The sequence below is a fragment of the Zea mays genome, unplaced genomic scaffold (assembly GCF_902167145.1).
Source record: "Zea mays cultivar B73 unplaced genomic scaffold, Zm-B73-REFERENCE-NAM-5.0 scaffold_562, whole genome shotgun sequence".
Lineage (NCBI taxonomy): Eukaryota > Viridiplantae > Streptophyta > Magnoliopsida > Poales > Poaceae > Zea > Zea mays.
This window is the reverse complement of record NW_023367215.1, coordinates 4,717-22,500: the sequence shown is the minus strand read 5'-3', so window position 1 is coordinate 22,500 and position 17,784 is coordinate 4,717. Positions and strand designations below refer to the sequence as shown.

Sequence of the window (17,784 nt, the reverse complement as noted above, 5' to 3'; positions counted from 1 at the left end):
TCCACCCAAACAAACAGTAAGATCCTGGAATGCTTACACCAATAGCCAGCCACCAATCCTTAGACTTGTGAAACCAGAGAGACAGGTATGAATGAATGGAAATATTTAGAGCTAGTATACGCCGCACAGAAAGCCTTGGACGTTTCAATACTAATCCATTGCTACTAGGATGTATGTTTCCATAGCTGATGGGAGAAGAGGATCCGTTCTAGTGAGTCTTGCCACTCCGACTAGTATAGTAATGGCTCCACAAGTTAGCCCTTTCCTTTCTAAATAGACGACCTGGCTTTCTTTTCTTTGGATTTCCAGGCAGGGGCGAAACCGTATCAACCAAGGAAAGCTAACACCCCGGAATGCTAAGGTATTCATCTGTAAAGTATACGAGCACCCCTGAAAGCAAGGAACCAGTCCAGCTTACTACTTTTCCTTTCTTGATATATGCGCAATTGAGAACCAGGAATGACCCTGAGCCTGAAAAGAAACAGGAACTAGAACCTATGAATCAGGAAACTAGTCTAGTTACAGAAACATAGCCCTAACAAATAGACCCGGATACCTCCCTTAAGATAAGGTTCGAACCCAGGAATTCCATCTCGATTCGGAACTCTTCTATGTCCAAGGCAAGGTCAATATGGACATTTTTGCAGAGGTTTTCCCCTACTTTCTCCGTGTCAACAAGCAATTCGAAATACCTCTTTTCAGAACAGGTCCGAGTCAAATAGCAATGATTCGAAGCACTTCTTTTTCCATTACACCTATTTCGCTAAGGATTTCTCAATGTTGCTCCAATACCTGAGAAGAAAGCTTGCTTCCAGCTTACAACTGATCTTTCCTGGCATGAGATCCCGATTTGCATCACTGTTTCAATTTCCCTATACGGTTCCGTTCCCCTTCTTGTCTTGCCTATGAATCCGTAGTTCCCTCAGATAGACAGGCCTGGCCATCAATAGAAGCAATACTAATCCATTGTTGATACTAGGGCGAATCCAAATAATCCCAAATCCTTGACTTGAGGATCTACTGGCTCTGGCTAATCCCAATCCTGCTTTCATGCTTTCTTTCTTTCTAGTCTACTTTCCTGCTTGACTGTTACACTCAGTGTAGTCTCTATTTCCTCTAGATAGCCTATTCCTGGCACCTTTTAGGAAGCAAGCTTTCCAATGACTAGCCGAAAGGAGAGAGAGGTAGGGATCATGGAAGCGCGAGCTCCTATCATTGGAACCGGAGAAATGGCTAGATGAGAACTGGCATCAAACAACTTGACTTGTCTGTCTCGATGGATAAAGCAAAGCCAGGAACCAGGATAGGGATAGTACGGATGCCTTGCCTACTTACTGGAGGAGTGATGATAGGATATATATGGATGGCCACCCAAACCATTCAACCTAAGAATATTTCCAAGCAAAGATCTGGTGAAACAGCTGTGAAGGAATGAATGGGATACTAGTACTTAAGGAAGGAGATAGAGGGTCTAGTATCGTTCTACTACTGCCTACAGGAAGAAAGCAAAGGGAAAGTCACTACTCCAAAAGCTAAAGAGAAGGTCAGATCCAAGGACATGGATTTGTAGAACGGCTTCCAATAACCGATCATCTAGATGAGATTAGACCTGAGTGAGCAGACTTCTCTGTATATGAGTCGCCTTCCGAGATGGTATTGCCTTGACTCATTCCTTGAATTGACAAGAGAAGTATTTCTAGCCTCTAGTGGCACATGTTCCTTCCTCACGGATATGAGAGACGGTAAGTGCAACTCGAAAGTGTGCTAGCTGTTGTGCTAATTCTTGCTGAGTAGCTGGTTGAAGCCCAGAAGTGGAGGCGAGCCCAGTTCAATCGTGAAGTTCCTCCTTTCGTGGCTTGTCGGCATCATAAGTAAATGAGAGATGATTTCCGAGTGACTGGTGGAAAGGGAAGAACCCGAGAGGGCATATAGATTTCGATTCCTCCCCCCGGCACTAGTAGATACGATATTTCGAGATTGCTAGATAATCTCACTACGGTTCGAATCCTCCAGATTGCGAGTTCCAGAAAAAGAATTTATTTTTTGACTAAAACATCCAAGAAAACGGAATAAGAACGCGCTTACAACGCCGATGAAAGGAACCAGAACAAGTGTATGGCAAATTTCCTTTAGTAGATATTCCAGTGGATCAATAAAAAGAAGGTACTCGTCCTGGTGCACCCGTAGGTTTTGCCCTTTCTAGAATTCATCTACCGTTGTAGGAATCCTCATCCGATGTACGAATCCCGTGGAGGAAAGAAGCTGGTATTTATCGCCTTGATCCCGTGGAGGAAGAATGGAGGCACTTGGCCATAGCTCACGCTATGATCCCGAACCCCAAAAGCCAGATGTGTGCGACCGAGGCGTGATATCACTACGGTTCGAAACTGTTGAGCCCCTTCACCACCCCCTATACGGAACTCTCCCTCTGACTTCCTTCAATCCATCAAGTATTGCACATGTGTAGATTCTCGGGTAAAAAACAGCATTTTGGCTTAGAATGACACTTGCTGCTTCCCGGGTTTTGGCATTGACTCGAGTTAAGTAAGAGCTTACCATCTTTTTCAGATGATAAGTAAATAAGGCCCGTTCTGACGGTTCGTTATCCAGTTTCGAAAAAAGGTGCTTACTAGTGTCTCGTCGTTATCCGGGGGGAGGGTTGTCTCCACTCTAAAGAATGTGCATTGATTTTATTGCTCTAAAGCTCGCCTAACTTATTTGACTTGACAAGAACAGTGGAAGAGAAAGATTCTCAACGTCTAACAGCTGCTTTAGCTTGAATCGGGTTGCGCTGAGTTGAGTGAGTGGAAATGAGTTGAAATATGGAAGCGAGAACAGCTCCGCCGCTTGAGAAGAGACCCAGAATTGCTCATAAAACTCTGTTTCAACATTTTCTGGGTTTAGAGCACATTAGAAATATGGAGTAGGTAATCCGCTTGGTTTCCCTGATTTCTCTATCTTAGATCCGCATACCATACCCGGTTCAGATTGGAAAGCCAAGGTAGTGGCGCTGCTCTTTTAAAAAAAGTAGTGCAGGTCCGTTTGTTTCTGTTTGTGGTGTAGACTTATGGTGGGATACAGCCTCCGGGATGGGTGTGCCAGAGTAGAATGAGATCTTGAATAGCTTGCTTCTTACCATGAGCTTGAAGGGCAGGGATGCGTTCTCTAGATGCGAATAGTTAGAACCCGTTCATCTATCTATCTAACCTTGGTAATGTGAATGGGTTAGGGGTGACGGGCAAGCCAAAGCTGGTAAAGAAAAAGAAGTGGGACGTGTTTTTACCTGTCCTCTGGTTAGTGTCTTTCCAGCATTTATAGCTTTGTTAGCGGGTGGTTAGTTAGTGTTTGATTGAGGCCTAAGCTCGTGTAGCAATGCGGGCTCGCTCATTCAATTAATTATCAAGTTGGGTTTGCTTTTCAACAAATAGCTTCAGACTTTAGCTTCTTACTTATTGTGTGTAGTCCCGTTCTTTGCTTATTTATGGTTATTTGTGTAGTCGAGTCGAGTAGTACGTATCTTACTTTGTTTTTTGTTTGGTGGTGTAGCAAATATAGACTTCAGAGAGTATATATAGAAAGTCTGTCTATCTAGGAGGCATAGTTAGATCGTTTTTCCAATGCATGGTAAGTCCAATGGGCTATTATTTTCTTCTTAAAGAAAGGCAATTACCTAAGTAGAAATAGCACAATCCACTCTATAAGGGCAATGCGCATTAAATTACGTCGGCTGTCAAGGCTTTTTCCGCTTTTTCACTAAATAGTCCTCCCTTGCTATTATTGCCACTCTATATAGCAGTTTGTCTGTAGTATCCCTACGTAGGCTTCTATCTATGATAGCTGTCCTTGCTTTAGTTGGCAAGCAGGCGGGAAAGCTAACTGGTGAACTTGCTGAACATGCTCAAACTGATCATCATCAAGTTGAACGAGCGGAGTACTTTACTTTACACAAGTAGTGGTTTACCAGGAACTCGTATAGTATAAGAGCTAGTCATATAAACTAGTAGTAGACGGTTGCTTCGAGGCGCGCCTTCGGCCTTTTATCGAATTTCATCCATCTTCTCTATGTCATACTTGGCCAGTGACTTCCAGAAAGAGAGCGTATTTCCAGGTCTGATGGATGCGAGCTGCAACACTTCCAAGCCGATTATGGGTGGCTCGCTACACTGTGAGTTCCACTCTACTCTAAGGGAAGGGTAGAGTAGTTGCTAAGTTTTCCACATAGGAAAATGCAAGTGATTGTACGAGATCAGTCAACGAGGCAGGCGCGAAGCGGCAAGGCAAGTGAGGAGTCTTGGATTCTCTATGATGGGCATATCTCACTGAAAACGAGGCAGAGGCGCGAAGCGAAATAGTAGGAGTTATCAGCTAGCACATTTCCCTTTGCTATTTCTCTTTTATCAAGAGATATTTGCTCTATGCTCAGTTTAGAACTCACGTTGTCAAATCCAAAAGAGTATGCAAGAATGTGGCCCCTACCCTAAGAGGATAAGCGTTCTTTTGTGTTCCTAGCTTGTTGAACACAGCACGAAATCAGAAGTCTAAGTGATAGACTGAGCTGGGCTGAGAACATCTGAAGTAAGCATGACCACTAGTTACGTGCTACCCAGTGTGCAGTGCTGAATAGGCCTTAGGGATGACCCCATGGGCATGTACGAAGAAGACTAGTGGGGAACAGCATGTCACCAAAGGTGCTAGCTGACCGGCACTTGTATTATTCATATTTTTTATTCTATCAAGCCGATAGCATAATCATTTTCTAACTAATCAAGTTATGTGACATCTACCGATCCCGTGATTCCGAATCAAGAGATGATTTGAGCAACTCGTGAGTCAAGTAGTATAGTAGATTAGCCCTCGTAAGGCCTCCCACTAGTTAAGTATCCGTCCTAACGTCAGGAATAGAGTAAAGGGACGACCTTTTCTCTCCTTTCCAAGTGCTTGCTCTTTCGTTAAGCATAAACTCAGATAGGCGTAGAATTGGTGTCTGTGTGTTTCATTGGTATGGTACGTAGACCCGGCCCTGTATTCATACGCGAAAGAAAGAGTCGATGATCTTCTAGCTCCGCGCAAGAGAAGATACGATTGAGGCGCGCAGCGAGATCCGTGAAAGGCAAAAGCCAGTAGCAATAAAGTATTCTACACCGTATGTATCGTATTTGTTGCATAAAATCCGTACGTAACCTGAGCCCGTGCCTTAAAAAAAGGGGAAGGATAACTTCGTTCCTCATTTCCATCGTCTTCCGAGAAGCATCTTCTCTCCGGATTATTAAGTTGTTCAACAAGGGCTGATATGGCGGATTGGCTTAAAGAATATGGGATTCTCAGCTCGTGGATCTGTTCATTCATAGCATAGGGGTAGATTAAGCTTTAGAACAAGGATTTGCTCTATAACCCGGGAAAGGAAGCTTCTACGTGAAGTTAGCGAGACGGGTGGTGCCATTTATAGAAAAAGATTGGCTACAATAGCACTTTATGCACTTCACTTTTGGCTATTCTACATGGGCAACAACTAGCCTGGGAAATGGGCTTCATTCAAGTCTTGGTCTTTTCGGATTCACTTATTTACGTGCATTTTCTTAAGGAAAGAGCCTACCTACTCAAACCTGATAGATGGATGGAATGAACCTAGCATAGCGAATTCATGAAGTTGAATATAAGAAAGAAAGCCTACAAGTATAGAAAGAAGTGCTAGTATCCTTCGATTTCATTTCTTCGCTTTTATAGAGCTTTTCCTTTTACCTAATGCCGGCTACCGACAACTCTTGCTATCCAATCCTGACCCATGACCAACCTGTAAGGTGTTCCCTAGTGAACTGAATTTCTGGGAACATAAATAGAAAAATGACTGTGCACTCTAATTTGGTATAAAAATATATGACAACATTGTTGAGCTGTCTATACTCTGACTCTGCATTCAAATGGGGGTAAAAATGCTTGGTGTCCAACCAGATATCCACAGAGAATAGTCAGTATTAGTTTACCATTTTTTAATACATATTTCGAAACCAATTGCATCTCTGGTAACTCTGAAATTACTTGAATCAGTATTGCTATGAGATCCCCTCTCCAGTACTGCATGTTTCCTTGCCGCTCCAGTTGGTTTACTCCCAGAGACATGATTAGTACCACCAGAGCTTGAATCAATCATTCCATCCCCAACTCCTACATCAGAAACAACAGGGTCTATTTCAGTAAGCCTCCACCTATAAACCAAACCATGTTCTTTTTCCAGAGACCCCTCCATTACTACCTCCCCCAGGACATGTCCAGTTCAATTACCATCTATATTCAAAGCACCCGTAAAATCTTGGAGTGGTATCAAAGTAGGATCATCGTTAATCACTTATGGATGCCTACAAACAATATGCTAACTATATATAAGACACCAAGGGTTACAAGTATAGTTACTTTTTTTAGATGTTATTCTCAAGTGCATTGAGTGAAAGCTGTAATTCACTCCTCCTGGGTCCATTTACTTTTAATGATTTTTCAATTTCCCCAAAAGAATAGATGGAGATTCATGCTAATAAAGAATAGCTAAGGAAAAGAAAGGATTGAGGCAAAAGCTCTACATCCCGTGTAAAGAAGTCAGAAAATCTTTATGAGTTTTTAGAATGGAAGCTTCTGACTTTAGATTTCTTTAGTCAGGGAGGAGCTTAGAGCCCACAGAAATTATAACAAGAATCCTATTTATCAGCATAAAGCCCCTCACCGAGCCATGAGGCTGATCCACTGGATTCATTGCAACACCACGAACAATGGGGCGTCTGCCTAATCACCGACTTCAAACGAATTTCCCTCGTGAATGCATCGAGGAACTGAGGACAGGACGTTTCCGATTGGCACGTACTAAACACTTTTCCTGATCCGGTTTAGGTGGGTGGGTTAAGTGCACTTCCCAATCGAAGATTCTCGTCTCGTTTCACTTGCATTTAGTTGAACATTTTAAGTAGAGAAGAGGAAGGAGGCAGGGGAGGCAGATAGGGACATAACTAGTTGCTAAGCCCAGTCAGTAGCTGGAAAGGAGAAGTGAACTGGTTGAGAGGAAGAGAGTCTTTCGAGGACAACAGCGAAGGATTTCAATCAAGAATTTACATAGATAAAGAGTTGATAGTTGATGCTAGTGATGCACAGGGGAAAACGCTACTATGCTCCATGAATTTCGTATGAGTTAGTTATTGGCTGGCGGATCCTCAGCTTTAGCGAGTTCACTCGTAGAAATGTCCGTTTGATTGCTCCTCGGGTGCTTCCTTCTTTCAAATCTAGATTTCCTAGAATCATACCTTCGTCCATTCTTGGCAAGCCTTCTTCTCTGATGGTATAGATGAAGACACCGGATCCCCATCCTTAGCCAAACCTTCAATTCAAGCTAGGGCAACAAAGGTTTCATCAGAAAGGGATGGATGGCCTCCACTCGGGCTTGACCTACTAGACTATCGCTCGAGAAAAGGTTGCTAAAGGTCGTTGTATGCTCTAGTGTGCTAAGTTGCTGATTGCCTTCCAACTAATGGGTTGTGGAGTGCTAGGTACTTGAGTAGGCTTGCTTGCCGCTCTTCCGTCTAAGAAGTGCTTTGTAGCCCAACAAGCAACGGCTGCACTGCGGGAATCCCAGTGAGTAACTACTAAGCAAGAAAACGGATGCGCCTAACGCGCACCGGCTTTCGCGCTAGCGCTCAATCCGTTGCTTGTAGGGAAGAGTAGTGCGTTCCCTTAACTTGGCTAAGTTGAACCGGGCGTCTAGTTCTCAGATGGAAATAACGGTAGTAAGAGCTAGGCAAGCAAAGCAATAGAAGGTGGAAATACTGCACCAAGGATGAAAAGCTAGCAGTTGACCGAGATACCTAGTAAGTTAGGTACTATTATATATATTATATGGTGACCCACATACATTTCTTCTTTCAACTCACTCTTTCTTTGCTTTTATTTAGCAACTACCCTATCTGCCGAGAGTTGACCGACCCTCTTATTTCAAAAGTAAGTGAGCCTATTGCTGTCCCCACTATGTAAGTGAGCCTATTGCCCTACTATCTATGAATGTAGATTTCCTTCTTTCAGTTTACCCCGACTGACTGTATTTCTATAGCTAGCTCTTTGGCAGGCTATTTTCTTTGGAAAATCAGGTCTTGAGGACGAAAAACACGATAAAATGGACTTGCCTACTTTTGCACCGAAGAAACTCATAAGTAATCCAATTTCCGAGGACACGAACGGAAGTAAGCTGTTTTTGGTATTCGTATCGGAATTAGCCAGAAGAAGAAACCATTTTCACTGCCCTTCATTCTTTGGCCTGCCTGCCGGGTTAGGGGAGCTCACAAGTCAACTCAGTTAATCGAGATGGCTATGCGAATGAGAAACTAGAGAATCACCTCTCCTCACTAGAAGCCCTAAAGCTGCAGGGAAAGTTCGGATTTAAGAGTTAGTTGGGTTCAAAAGATAGCTCCTCAACACAACTGAAGAAAGCAAAGAAAGAACCGCGAAAGTCAAGGATGGAAACTCCCTACTAAGCAATTGAAGCTAGCCAGGTGGAAAATAAAGTACAAGTAGGAGTGGCGGGTTTAGTGGAAAAGAGGGAGATCCGGACTCACTTCTACCAATCGAAGATTATCGTATTGTAATTCAAGGCAAATGATAGTCAGAAAATCTACTCAAAATGCAGAAGTTAGGCTTCTTCCGGTTCTAGAGTAGTGGCTTCAAGCTCCAGTCTTAGTTTGACTAGAGATCAAATCGAAAAAGGCTCCCCGTGGACTCTACGCAGGACTTTTTTCTAAGCCTTACATAATTTGAATTTCTCTTGCATTTTATTTTGACTTTAGCTCATCATGTCTCGTTTGGAAGTGATCTGTTCTAAATTATTGGGTAAGTTCTTATTGGGTTTTCATTTTCATGACTTACCTAAAGATATCCTTTTCTTCCTCATTCTGATTTTGGTTTTCGTATCACGGATGTTGGTTCGCGCTTTATGGCCGCGTTGCCCAGTTTGGGCTGCTCGCGTTTTCACTCTGTTGAGTGTAACAACAGCACTTTTTTATTATTCTTCTTTGATGACCACAGCGGAATGGGTAACGAACCTGATCAGAATGCGGGGGGGATCCGCTGCGGGCAACCCCGATGGAACCTCTAGCCCGTCCTCGTCGTTTTTCCAGGGGCTTTCTCGGGAGATACCCGGGGCACCTGTGGAACCTGGGCAAGAGGTGCAGCAGCCGGAAATGGCTTTAGCGGCGCCTAATCCATCGATTCAGCCAACTGATCGGGGAGAGCAGAGCCGTCGAGTGCTCCGCTTGGGCCGGACCAGCCAGAGGACAGCAGTGCACCTTCAAGGCCGCTTACCGAGCAAGATATCAGGACTATGGAACAGTTATTCGATATTGAAGAAGAATTGAAACCAATCATTATTGGTTTTTACAATGAATTGGGGTCGAAGAAAGTGGGCGAGTTGCGCCCACTTGGTGGATGATTTAACTGAGCGCCACGGGGCGGAAAAGATGCCCGAAATCTTACAAAGTTTTAGGGACCCTATTTCGCTTAAATTTATAAGGATTTCCGGGACCTCCGGGCTTCTAAAGGGACGGAAGCTAATCTCGAGAGAGAGGAGATGGGAATGAGACACCTCAGAGGTCCTAGACGGAGATAGGACTTGAAGGCGGAAAGTATGGAAAAACATCTTGTAATGTATTTAACCAGAAAACGCCTTTCGTTTTCCCTCCTTCCCTAGCCGCCTTCCTTAACAAGCCCTCGAGCCGTACATTTTAGAAGAGGCGGTTCGTTCCTATCTGGACAAAGGAATGGATAATCTTTCTATTCTCCGGGCAGCTTATCAAGATCTGCGGGAGAATGGGGAAGGATCCATCTTCTTTTTGGAGGTGGTTTCGCACAACCAGGATTACCTGGATGCACAGACCACTTCCAGGAGGTGCCATGAATTGGCGCAAAGGATCCGATGGGATGGAATCGCCCGCAGCCGTGCTCAGCTCGAAAGGGCTGAGTATGAGCATGCGCTACTATTGTTTCAATATGAAGATCTCAAAAGGGGGCGGGGGCATATTTAAGCATTCCTATTTTAGTTTAGCGGCAAGCGCCTTTATGTGACCTAACAGGACTTTTGAATTAACTCAGTGATTTTGCAGGCAGACGGAGGAGAGGAAATGAAAGCAGAAGAAGTTATCGAAACACATGTTCAATCTTTTTTTAGCGGTTTCCCCAGAGATCTTTCTCATTAACGCAACCTTCATTTTGCTCATTCATGGAGTTGTATTTAGTACCTCTAAGAAAGATGATTATCCACCGTTAGTTAGTAATGTGGGTTGGCTTGGATTACTTAGTGTTGCGCGCCTAGGAGGGCAGCGCGCTTGGGATGCGGAGGAGCTATTATCGCCCAGCTCCCTAACCTAATGCGGCCGGACCGCAGGGAACCTTAGCATGGGGGGACGTCCTAATCCTTTTGCCGCCGCAAGGCTGGCTAATCGTACGCAGCAGGAGCAAGGGAACTCCCCTGGTTCAGGAAGGCACATGAGTCCGAACGCTATTATGAATGTGCGACCGACACTACACTACGTAGGTACCTGTGCATGCAGGTGAGGCGTCGGTCGGTCCTAAAAACGGCGGCAGCTAGCGAGGAGTTAACGACCGGACGTGCTGCAACCTAGGGATCACCAGGCAGCTCTTTCGCTCTATAGGGATATCGGGGGGGGGCATAGCACAATTCTTCTTGGAGGAGGGTTGGTTTGCCCAGGTGACTGATCCTGCCATAATATACTCCCGCCAATTCTATTGCACCGGCAACCGAAGTCGAACATACATACGACGATCTTCATGCGTGAAGGGACGGGAGGAAAGAAAGGGCGGTAGATGATAATGCGAAAGGGCGCCGCGTCTGGGCGGGCGGGCTTGATAGTAAAGCCAAAGAAAGACGCCCCAAGACAAGGTACAACTGTTGGGAAGGGGACATGATCAATAGAACCCGGCTGGATCCGGGCTGGGATAGTGGCGCCCATTCCTAACCAGTTCATAAAAGGTTCGCTCATGCTGGAGGTACTAACCACTTAGTGATCGGTCCGCTAGTTCACGCAAATCCGAAGAAGTTATCACGGACGAGCCACATGCAGGGAAACTTGCACGTGTGGTTCTGGCCGGGCTTTCCTTCGGTATCTAATAACCTTGCTTCTGCTCGCCGCTGGCGCACCTCTCCTAACTATTGCCCATTTATTCTGGAATAATTTTTTTAGGAGGGACAATTTTACATATTTCTGCCAAATCCTTCTATTATTAAGTACGGCTGGTACCATTTCGATGTGTTTCGATTCTTTCGAAAAAGAGAGGTTTGATGCTTTTGAATTCATTGTATTAATTCCACTTCCTACTCGCAGTATGCTCTTAATGATCCCGGCTCATGATTTAATTGCCATGTATTTAGCTATTGAGCTTCAAAGTTTATGTTTTTATGTGATCGCAGCATCAAAAAGAAAGTCTGAATTTTCCACGGAAGCCGGCTCAAAATATTTGATCTTAGGTGCATTTCCCTCTGGAATATTATTGTTCGGGTGCGACCGGACTACTACCGATCAATTTTTGGAAACTTCTTTATAGACTTGTAGAGACCCTCTATGTAGTTGTAATTCTTGGGCAATCGATCTACTTTCCCCATAGCCCTAAGGCTGTGTCTCGATCTCCTACGTGCGAAAGATAAGATACGGGAGACGGGGTCCTATGGTATGGGTCTTCGACCCTTGGTCTAATTCCACGACGGAGAGTCGGCGTGGCGTAAAGTGAAGATTGGGGGGAATAGAGCGAAATCCCCGTCTGGGGTATTCCGAAGGTGTAACCTAGGCAACGAAAAAGGGGCCCGATACTTCAACTAAAGGAGCGACCTGTTGGTTCACCAAACCCCGACCCAGTGTCACACGTTCTCCAGGTCCGAAGGGATCCAGTGCCCAACTACCGACTCCTCCCGGAATTGCGTTATCGGAGCCGAGCCAGGAATAGCCGTTAGTGGACACCTACCACTTTTCACCGGTTAGAGAGGCCCTCTTTAATACATTAAGAAAATATGTTCACAGGGGCCAGAAAGACTCGGTCATAGGAACTTCAACCACCTACGCGCTGGTAAACGAAAACCACCTCGACCGGATCTACCGAACGAAGAAGGCCGCCCGAATTAACACGCCAAAAGGGCCACCAGCTTTCCCCAAAAAAAGGGGAGATCCGCTGCTTACTGCTCACGGAAACATCCGACCTTATCGTCAAGTCGTCTGCCTATCTTTCTGATCTCATTCGTTTTCCGATCGCATAAAAAGATCAAAAAAGAAATGTGAGAATGTAGTTACAGATGTGAAAAAAGTAAATATCTCTCTGTCTGTGTTCTTAAATCATTCATTGGATGATGTGCGTTTCATCAAGTATGAACTTCTTTCTTTTTTTTCTATGCAATTTAAGTACCGGATCGACATCCATTTATTTCAGTGCCCTCATCCGCTCCGCGTGTATGTCTGTGTGGCTCTGGAAGGCCTTACTTTACTAATACTAACAGGTAGGGCGCGTTACTTTTTTTTTTTTTTTCGCATGTTTAGATTATTTACTTGCCCTTTCACTTTTTCTTCGGCTGTCACCAACTTTGTTCAATGCTAGTCCCTAACCCATGAATAAGGGCTCCGCTGGCTACCGGGTTCAGAGAAGTTTGTAAGCTCTTTCTCTTTTTTTGTTTTTCGCCACCTCCTCCGTTTAAGGTCTTTAATTCGATTCGGCATTAGCTTCGTTAGAGAAAGCCATGCGTGAACTACAAAGCACGGGATCCTGAACACCACGAAAGAAAGCGTACTACTTTTCAATAAGGTCCGACTTACTTTTCAGAGAGGAGAGACATGAACTTGTTTTAGGCGTAGAAAAGGTATGAAAGATTTCTTGAAAAGAGGTAGGGACTGGTCTCGCTGCTAAGGGAGAAGGAGACCTCTGTCGGAGCAAGCTAAAGAACCCACTTTAGATCGTCGATTTCAGGTAAGGCACTCGATCAAGCCTATACATCCGGGAATTTCGCTCCAAACCAAAGACGACTTGCTTTGCTGCATTTCTGGCTTTACTTTATTTTTTTTTGCGAAAGAAAGGCCATATGATCTACTTTCTGGTGCCGGTCCCTTCACAAAGATAGCCCCTTCTTGCTCTTATTCTTATTCGGTGGAATACAATAGTTCTGAAGCTCCTTTCTTTCAAGTGAAAGTTGCCTATCTTTGCTTTGGAATCCAATCCAGTTGAAAACAAACAATTGCCCGATGGAAAAGTCAGATGAAAGGCAAGGAGTGTAAACCACGTACGAGCGAGCGCAGAAAGCGAAATGTTTTGCAGCGAGTCAAGCGTAATACGATCAAAAGGAAATGGGGTCAATGCTAAAACTCAAACAGTTCCGCAGAGGGTTGAAAGAGCGAGCTACATTCTTTCATAGAAGACAGAAAAAAAGAGGACTGATGCTTTCTTACTTCATCTTAATATAGGGATGCTTTATGTAGCTTCCAATAAATAGGAAACAAGATGACCCATGGGGCACTCAGTGACGTATCTAAACCGTCTATCCAGTACTGGCTTTTCACACTCGGGAATAGAAACTGTCGGCACTTGAAGATGAACGAAGCGAAATTACCCCCCCAAAAAGCCCTTAGACCCACCTTGGTGGGGACTGACTGCTCTCCCCTACGAAAGTAGCATCGCGATGCAGAGATCAACAACACATATTCGCATACCATGCTTATCTATTGATGTCGCAGATCAGCGGCAACTCCCATACTAAGTATGATGTCGCATATCGGTTGTCTAACTAGAAGGGTGGAACCTTTTCTTTTTAACTAGTCTTAAAGTGGATGTCGCAGCCTTGAGTTCTTTTTATTGAATTCGCGAGATTGAAAATTAGGATTGAATGAATAACCTGGAGATATATTCCTTTTCTCAAATAGTTCTTTAAGGGGCCTCTCTCTATCCTTGGCTTATTCAATAGAGCTTTCCTTCTTTTCATTATTCGATACTGCTGTGAGATACTACGAGAGCTCGTAGGCAATATGAGATAGAGCTGACTAAGAGAAAGAAGTAAGCGGATCTTGCAGCTGTTTTCATTCCTTTATTTAGGTCTTGAACCTATTAAGTATAAGTAGAAGATCAAGCACTGATCTGATGGATCAAATGCTTTCACTACTCGATCAAGGGCTTCCCAAAAGGCCTATTTACTAACTTCTCTTCGTTCCAGATTTCCGAATCGTTTTTTTAGTCATGTTAGCACCACGCTTCGCTTTCCGATATCTGGTATTATGGCTTTGCGCAGACTGACCACTACCTGTATCGGCGACTCAATGTGAGTGTGTCGGTCACAGCCCAATCGAGGGCATACTTTCTAATCTTTCTTTCGGCCATTCATCTTGCACTGCGTATTTGGATCCGATCCCTCCCTTATTTTAGCCAACATCCTATTAAGATTAAGATCTGCAATTTGCAAATATGAGAAAAGTGGACGCTGTACTTGTCTGAAAGCGGAAACTAAGATGAAGAGCTTATTCTCATTACTGGCTTGCTGTCCTTACTTTACTTTACTTAACATAACTTTACTTAACATACGCGTTTTCGTTATGGACAAGCTCTCCTTCTGTGCGCATCGATCGACCGACGTAGGGATTTGCATGGGGCGTTGCGCGTCGCGTCGGAGATTGTCAGACAATAAACGTTTCAATGGGTGTAGGTACAGGGGGAGGGGGTGTGGCGTACGCCACTTACTTTCTGGTGTGCAGGATGCACTTCCCACATGATTGTACAGTAGGCGTTGGAGCCCTCATCTGTAGGTACATGGAGGTGATCGCATATGCGGAGCAGCTTCCTTCGAGATGCCTTTGACCCGGGACCTACGCACGAGAGCGTTAACATCAAGGACGGAAGGATTCCCATGCATGATGCGTACAACTCTAATCGCGAAGCGAAGTAAAAAAAACAAACCGATGAAAGGAGAGAATGCGGGAGACAGAATGATGTCGGGCCAGCACAAGAAGTCAGACTAAACAACCCATTCGACGCGTCGGGGGTACTCGACCACCGGGAGATAGGGATTTAGTGACTTACCAACCAACCAGACATTGAGGGCAAGACATACCATACAAATCACGGCTTCGGCTGCTGTAGTCCTCTAGCCGAGCCAAGCCACTACTAGCGTGTGTGTAATTCATGGCAGTTCACTATTTTTTTTGTTATGGAGCTATTCTCTTTCTTTTATTTTTATATAGTATAGAGAGCGGTAAGTTAGTGCTGTTCTAAGGATAAGGAAAAGGAAAAGGAAGTGGTAGCTGTTCCAGTACACAAAGAAGGGAGATTTGTGTAACCCGAGCTCTTTGATCAAGACGGTGTGGCCAAAGTCAATCCTTTGAGAAAAAAGTCATTTATTTTCGTTGGCTATAGTGATCAGCACAAGGGGTACTGCTGTTATGATCCCCGCACGTCTCAAGACATGTCACATTTGATGAAACACGATTTGCCTCGCTACCCCATGCGCCTCTTCTCGGGGAGAGATACACACACGCGCGATGACTGCTTTGCCACCGCCCACTCTATGTGCTCCGATTAGCGTTCCGACGCCTGGCATGGCAGTGCACACGGCTCAGATTCGGTTGACCACGCTCACATCCGCTTCAGACATAAAGGACCATTGAGGTCCGGCCCTATCGTACTGGAAGTCCCATGCTTTTCGTTTTTCTTCTCGTGCGTTAGGATTGAAACCTAAGCTAATTAAGCTACTATCTCTGGCTCTGGAGAATGGTATCCGTTCATTTCTGCCTGTCCATAAGCGTATATAGGATGAAGTCTAAACGAATCAACGAAAATTACGGTTAAGGCATTTGAGAATATTAGCATTGGGCACTCTAACTCGAAGGAAGAAGCCGAAGCCAGTCCAGTAGCTCGAACTCTGACTATCTACGAAAAAGATGGCATTCTCCCTTAATCTGCCTTGTTTTGAGAAGCGGGGAGGTAGTTTTGTCAAGCTCGTTAAACGCAACGACAGTCAAGGCTAGGAAGATTTCCCAGGCCAGCCAACAAAGTGGGATATTCTTTGGAAGAAAGCCTGTATTGTTTGACAAGATCTTTAGGTCGGTCTCAACACGTTGGCATCTTCTATTCCTGACTCATTGGGGATATTATGCCTTTTGCTTGTCAGAAGTAGACCGACGATACGGACTAAAGTAAGTCAGATCTCCAAATATTTCATCATACTCAGTCCTGAAAGAACAAGCAAGGGATGAGCGCACGCTGGTAGTAGAAGGAAGCGGAGATGGAGGCAGCTAGGCATCAGTTTGAGTTCGAGATCGAGACCAGCTTCAGCCACTATTGCTAGGACGGGCTTACTTAGACTGAGAACAGAGATTCTTTTCTCTGCTATGCTACTTTCCTCTTTCTTCCCTGAGGGCATTCCTTTCCTGAACATAGAGCCAAACAGTCTTGCCCGGAACCCCCGATTCCTTCCCTTCTTGAAGAAAACGATACCGAGAAGGCAATAGCACTTGAAAAAATGAAAATACCGTCAGAAAATATTCTATTGCTATTCGGGAGAACACAGGCTTCGAATACTGCCCGGCCATGCTACTCTGTTTTGGTTGAAGTACCTTCTGACACTGCTGATTCCATCTTTATATCGTTCGAGCTAGCCCCATGACTTCTTGGTCGAGCGCAGCTCTTGTTCGATTTATCTTTCTTTGATCGAGCGCAGCGAGAAGCAAGTCTGGCGAACCTTGTGCTAAAATTCCTTCTTTTCTTTCTTTCTTGGTTTTGGATCGGTTTGTTAAAGGTGGGAAAGGTTTGTTTACAAAGGCATGACTCAACTGCTGCAAACTTATCAGGATTGTACCTACCGTGAAATTCGTGCCGCATGGCAGTCTTGCATGTAAAAGGTGGTGGTGGTTATCTATCAGGCGGGAAGCGCCAAGCCTATCACGCGGGAAAGACCCCTAACCTACCACCAACTTACCTTCCAACCAAGCCCTTCGATCCCGCGCTGCTGCTGGGTATATAATCTCGGTCCTCCCCTTACTTTGAAGCCTACAGCTCCACAATTCGTTTTCCTGTAATTAATGGCAGGAATCCAAAAGATACTGTTTTTTCTTTTTCTTGTCTTTTTTCTGCTTTTTCATGGCATCGAAGCTACGCGAGGGAAAGCGATGCTGCCCACTCTGCCGCAAAAGGGGGCGGCTTTCTTCTTCCCCAAAATGACAGTTCCACCATCACAGCATGCAGCAAAATTCTGTGGAGAGGCTGCACAGCAAAGCGCCTTGTGCCATCCGGCGCTAATCTTCTACATCACTAGGTTAGCGGGACCTGAAGAAAGACTAAGTCCGTCTGTCGAAAGCTCAGTTGTTGGTTTGGTGATACTAGTGCTTTCTAGTGTTTGAGTTGTTCAGGAGTCGTTATAAGTCAGATTACCTCATTGTAACGCAGGTGTCCCCTGCTTTCCTTATTTCCTTTTTTATTGTATGAACTTTGGCTTTCTTAATAAAGCTGGGCGTCTATCCTGAGTGTGAGCATTCATAGTTGTGAACTTGTGATACTATTGTTTAACTTGCTGCAAAGACTACTTTTACTTGCAATTGGTTCATAAAATGGTCTGGTGCTTTAGGAGGTCTGCTCCCACAATTACTTATACTTAAGATCTAGTGCTGTTCTAAAGTCTAAACCAAGGAGCAAATGATATCTGTAGTTAGCAGTTCGTGCGGCTCATTCACCTTGGATGGATCGGCTGGTCCTGGCATTCTTTTGACACTGGACACTCAAGGAGGTGCT

The 17,784-nt window shown here is 44.7% G+C and overlaps 1 protein-coding gene across 1 annotated transcript in view; it reads left to right on the top strand.

Moving 5' to 3' along the window:
- Nucleotides 1–17,519, top strand: part of LOC118475685 (ATP synthase subunit alpha, mitochondrial) — a 38,854-nt gene extending 21,335 nt beyond the window's left edge. The window contains exon 1 of the mRNA XM_035963929.1: nucleotides 1–17,519. This exon is cut by the window's left edge and continues 21,335 nt beyond it. The gene's annotated coding sequence lies outside the window, so the exon portion shown is untranslated.
- Nucleotides 17,520–17,784: the final 265 nt, after the last annotated feature.